Source organism: Pongo pygmaeus, chromosome 6, assembly GCF_028885625.2.
Source record: "Pongo pygmaeus isolate AG05252 chromosome 6, NHGRI_mPonPyg2-v2.0_pri, whole genome shotgun sequence".
Classification (NCBI taxonomy): domain Eukaryota; kingdom Metazoa; phylum Chordata; class Mammalia; order Primates; family Hominidae; genus Pongo; species Pongo pygmaeus.
In genome coordinates, this window is record NC_072379.2 from 150,031,974 (window position 1) to 150,038,204 (window position 6,231).

Here is a 6,231-nt window from a genome sequence, read left to right on the forward strand (position 1 = left end):
CAGTGAGATATCCAGGCTCCTCCCAGCTCCCAAAAAGAAACAATTTAGGGAGAAAAGTCTGCAGAAAGCATCCTGCCCACCCTGCTCTCTGCTCCTGCTCAGTCCGAAGGCGTGGAGCCAGGACATCCTGGAAGGAAAAAGAGAAATGGAAGCCCGTTTCGGAGCAGGCCAGGCAAGACACCACCAAAGTCAGGCCCAGGAGAGCCTGGGGTTACCCACAGGGGACTGGGAAGCAGTTTCAGTCAGCTGGGCACAGGAGAGACAGCTTACAGAGCAATGGTTCCTGGGAAACCCTGGGGGAGAAAGAACAGCGTGAGCAGGTCCCTTGATGCTTGAACATGGTGGGTTTTTTTGTTTTTCTGTGCAACTGGGTCCCCAGGATAGAGATTTTTTTCAGATATGAACTGGAGTTGGAGGAGAAAAGAATCAAAGAAACAGCATGTTTCCCCTCCAGAAGTGGATGATCAGGGCTTATTGATAGAAAGAAGGGAAGTAGGAAGGAAAGAAAGAAGGAAGAAAGGATGGAAGGAAGGAACCCGCCTGAAACCTCTAGCCAAGAGCCAGGACACTCTTCACTCATCGCCCTCTGCAGCTCCACATGTAGCAATCCCGCTAACCCCTGGTCCATTCCAAGGTCTTCTCTGGACAACCTGATCCCCACCTTTGGTGGGACATTTTCCCTGCCTTTGTGGTGTCAAAAGAAGCAAGTAAGGCCCTGGAGACTAGGATTCGGGAGATCTGACTTCTAATTCTGGTTCTGCTACTAGTTGCATCGACAAGTGTTTACTGGGGGCTTTCTAAGTACTGGGCCCTGTGCCAGACACTGCTGGGGGACAAGAGGGATAAGCCAGGATCCCTCCTCCAGGGATTCACAGTCTAGTGAGTTTTGAGGGAGACAGTGGGCAGACAGAAACTGCAGTCTGCAGTCAGTGCTGTGGGATTACAAGGAGGTGTTGGTTAATTTCAACCAGAGGAGTCTTGGAGGGCCTTGCCAGGGAAGGAGATTTCAGAGCAGGTCCTTGAAGGTTGGAGATGGGGTAGGGCAGAAGCATTGCAAATAGAAGAGACAACATCAGGATATATAAAGAAAGGAGAATGGAGATTGGGTCTGGGGACAAAATAATTTGATGTGGTGGCAGTGGAGCAGCAGGCTGGCACCATTTGCAGAGGGCTGAGGACTATGAATTTTATTCTGTCTGCAAGGGGGTCACAGTAGTGGCAGCTGAATGCAGAATCCATGAATGTAAATATTCTGTCTGTCTTTGTACAGACCCTGGCAAAGAGTAGGTATCCAAAAAAGGTTTGTTGATTGAATGAAATGTGTATAATAGTTTGGAGAAAATGAGGTGGATATGAGGTTTTTCCATTACCTATTGCTGCATAACAGCCATCCCAAGATCCAGTGGCTTAATTGGATATATTTTGCTCATGGATTTGCAACTGGGGTAGTTTCCACCAGGACCACTTTTCTCTGCTTTACTCCAAACTAGAGACTGGAAGGTTCATCTACTTACGTTTGGTGGTTGGTGCTGGCTGTTGGCTGGGACCTCAGCTAGGACTGGGGCCAGACAGCTACACGAAGCCCTTCTGTGTGGCCACCTGGCTCCCTCACAGCATGATGGCTGTGTTCCAAGGGCCAGTGTCCCAAGAGAGGACCAGTCAGCAGCTGTATCTCCTTGAGTAACTTAGCCTTAAAAAATCACATAGAACAACTTCTGCTGTAATCGTGGCCCATCAGATGCAAGGAGAACAAACACAGACCCCCACCTCTCAGTGAAGTGGTGTTGCTGTCACACTGGAAGAAAAGCATATGTATTGGCACGACCACCTTGGGAAAATATCATCTGCCACATAGAGCGATACAATAGTCCAAGGGAGAGATGCCCAACACTTGAACCAGGTCAGAGGTGATGGAAAAGGGCCCATTTGTTGTGTAACTTTAGGAGTACCACTAAATCTCACTTTCCTTACCTGTAAAATGAGGAGGCCAAACAAGCTGATCTCTGAGATCCCTTCCAGCTCTAGCAGTGAGTGATTCCTTAATTCCACACAGCAACACACCCACCCATGAGTGGTTCCTCCGTTTCTCCTCAATAGCCATCTTTACCTCCACCACCTGCCTCTGCTCTCTCATCCTGGGTGCACTTGGAGCCAATGGTTGCTCCACAAATAGCACCATGATCCATCCTGCATATTTATGTCAGACTAAAAATAAGTGGTGCAGGAGACCCCTTAGGACAAGATAGAAGCCCCCGAGACTGATCAATCTCCCATTTTATCTGCTGTGTTTGCATCACAGTAGCATCTACTGGAAACCACAAACACAAGGAATTCATTATCTAACTGGGAAAAGAACCAATAGGCATGAGAAAACTTCGATATGAAATGTCAGAAGAACAATCTGGTGATGTTGAGGATACATGGAGGGGTGTTCAGAAGAAGGAGGGCTCTGAGTGGGCTGGGGCAGCTCAGAAAACTTCCTGGGCAATTTTGGTCCTTCTGCATGGTAAGGACTTTCTCAGGTACAAAGGAAGGTGGTGAACATCTTCATAAAGCAAGATCCCAAGAGGAGTCAGGTGTGGGTTTCCCCACCAATCTATACTTACCCCCAGATGAGAAAGAGAAGGGGCCAGTTTCAGTTTCCTCTGCCTGAAAACTTAATAGTCATCTGTTCCTTTGATTTAAGGACTGGTATGTTTAGACACAAGAAGGGGCTTCAAGTGAGGCTCCAAAACTTAGCAAGTACTAGAAGCTCCAGAATTACTATATAGGATGGACTATATTGTAGTCCTATATAGTATATCTCCCCTATATACTATATAGGGGAGAAAGAATCCGATTATAAGGAGGCTGGGACATTTGTCTGGAGGTTGAATTTGCATGTATTCCTTTTTAAATGTATTCACTAAGCACCTAATGTGTACCTAACACTATTGTAGAAAATACGTTGGTTTTGTTTTAAAAAAATGCCCTGACAGTTTGCAGAGCTAGTGCACTGTTTTGACATATATTAGGGGGTTTATTTTTGAGTGGCTTCGAGGGATTAAAAAATATGAAGAACCAAGACATGCTTTGGGCTACCTTGCCAGGAAAGCTGGCCCTGGAGGAGATCCCAAGCTCTCTTGGCTACTCAATGCCTCCAGCCAGGTTGGAGCTTTGTCTCTGTCCAAGGTGCTGAAAATACTTTATGGCAGGCTCAGCAGAAAACCAGGGAGGGCAGCCCAGGTGACAAGACTGAGGCACTCTTCAGGACACAGTGCATTAGATGGTCACCCCAAATCCTGAAAATGCCTCTGGAGCTGGACAGTAGCTCCTGGAGGAGCACGGGGTGAAGCAAGAGCTGGGTTTGCCAGTCAGTGCTGAGAACACCATGTCTCACGCGCTTTCAGAGTGTGCCTTCCTCCCTCACTCCCCTGACAGCCATCAGGAAAAGATACGAATAAACCCCTGAACTTTACACTTGCAACTCTTGGGATTTCCTTTGGGAGTTTCTGTTGCTTTATGAAATATTAGAGCCAGAAGCAAACACTTTCATATATTAGACAATAAAACAGAGATTCATAGTGACAAGGACTCTGCCTCAAGGTTGTGCCACAAGTTAGAAATGGAGCTGGACATAAAATAGTGTCTCCTGGTTCTTAGTGAAGTGATTTTTCCACCACACCAGGCCAGGTGGGAGATTACATACCACATATAACAAGAGCTAAAGAAATTTGAGATATGTGTGTGTGAGAGAGAGAGAGAGACCAGAGAACTCTAGATACAGAGGTGGTTCTGTCAGTTCTCCAGAACTTTGGCTGTTCATTCTGCTAATATCAGGCAGAATTAAGAGCCTACCCCAGCTTGGAATAAAAATGCTAACCCAACACTAGCTTCATATCCTAGCCCATCCCAAGGATCATCAGCTACTGAGCCAGCCAACACCAAGAACCTGAGAAGAGAACTCAGGTTCAAATAGGTCTTGCATGGCCAGGAACAGTGGCTTATACCTGTAATCCCAGCACTTTGGGAGGCTGAGGTGGGAGGATGGCTTGAGCCCAGGTGTTCAAGACCAGCCTAGGCAACATAGTGAGACCTCATCTCCACAAAAAGAAAAAATTAGTTGGATGTGATGGCACACACCTGTAGTCCCAGCTATTCAGCAAGATGAAGCAAGAGGATTGCTTGAGCCAGGTAAGTCAAGGCTGCAGCTAGCTGTTAACTTTTCTTTTTCTGAGACAGGGTCTGACCCTGTCTTCCAGGCTGGGGTGCAGTGACACAATCATGGCCCACTGCAGCCTTGACCTCCTGGGCTCAAGTGATCCTCCCACTTCAGCCTCCCAAGCAGCTGGGACTACAGGTGTGCACCATCATGCCTGGTTAATTTTTGCATTTTTTTTTTCAGAGACAGGGTCTCACTATGTTGCCCAGTCTGGTTTTGATCTCCTGGGCTCAAGTGATCCACCCTCCTCAGCCTCCTAAAGTACTGGGATTACAGGCATGAGCCACTGTGCCCAGATGCAGTGAGCCGTGATAGCACCACTGCACTCCAGCCTGGGCAACAGAGTGAGACCCTGTCTCAAAAAACAAAAACAAAAACAATAAACAAACAGGTCTCCCACTCCATCATCTCCCTGATATACCCACAAACAATTATTCATGGCTTTCTATGTGCCCGCCACTGAGAAGTATTCCTAAGGAAATATGTGATATACAATACAGTCCCTGGCCTTACAAAATTTGCAATTAGTTGAGAAGACAATATTTTCACCCATGATTAGACAATATTACAGGAGCCAAATACAAATAATGGCGGCTGACAAGAGAAGTTACATAGTCCTAGATCCCAAGTCTAAGAAGTGGTGTGGACCATGAATGCTTTTTCTTTTTCTAAAAATGTTATTCATTTTTGTAAAATAGAGACAGGATCTTCCCATGTTGCCCAAGCTGGTCTCAAACTCCTGGGCTCACGCGATCCTCCCACCTGGGTCTCCCAAGGTGCTGGGATTACAGGTGTGAGCCACGGCGCCCGGACAGACCATGAATGCTTTGACTTCAGGGTCTGAAGGAATCGTTTTAAGGCCAGAAGGATAAGGGAAGGCTTCGCAAGGGAGGAAGGCTTAGGGAGAATTTGGCTGAGCTGAGAATTGTGGTCAGGACCTCATCTCTGTCCCTCTGGGGAACCAGCAGTCCAGTGCAGGGCCAGATAGAGCCAGTGAGGGTGTGAAGGTGACGACAGCGGCCGATCGCAATGCTGGGACGCTAAATGTCCAGGAAGAGCGGATTCGATCTTTCCCTGCTGAAGAAGAACAGGTCCTGAGAGCTCCCCCTTCTGGATCCGCGCGGCAGAACACCATCTCCTCTAGGAAGCGGGCTCAGCGGTGCCCAGCGCAGCCGGGGCTGGTGTTTAGGAAACCAGACAACAGACTGGGAACCCCATTTCCTGGGAGCCCCAGGGAAGCCTCAGGTCATCATCAACAGCAAATATGTCAGGGACGCCTCTGGGAGGTCACTGGGAGTCAGGGGCATGTAATCCATTTGGGGAGAGCAGGAAAAAAAGACAAGTCACCAATGACTGAAGGTTCACCAGGGCTTGGAGTCAGGATTTCCACATCTCACAAATCAGCAGGGGGCTCTAAAGGCTGCTCCTCCTGCCCTGGTCTGGAGAGAGGGCCCAGCCCTTCCTGGGAGCACCTGAGAGGGTTCTGTGCAGACGATCCCAGTGACAGTTGCTGTGGAATTTCCATGCTGGGCACACTTGAGGCCCAAAGCTCCAATTCCCAAGAGGCGCCACAGCAACCATGCCAGGAAACTGGGCCAGGCTGAGGGTGGCAGGAGAGGGAGACAGGAGGAGGCAGGAAGGGGGCAGGGCCTGTCAGATGGATCCCTGACAACCATCCGTCTCAAGTCCGAGGTAACCTTATATCTGTGCCTCAGCAGATAGGATGACTTTGTATGTAGGGCCTTCAGAGCCCAAGACAGGGCACCTATGGTGAGCATTCAGGAGGCCTCAGCCTGCCCCTGAAACCCCCTCGTTCTCACTCTGGATCCCCGGAATAAAGGACAATTTCGGCCAGGTGCTGTGGCTTACGCCTGTAATCCCAGCACTTTGGGAGGCCGAGGCGGGCGGATCATGAGGTCAGGAAATCGAGACCATCCTGGCTAACACAGTGAAACCCCGTCTCTACTAAAAATACAAAAAATTAGCTGGGCGTGGTGGCAGGCACCTGTAGTCCCAGCTACTCAGGAGGC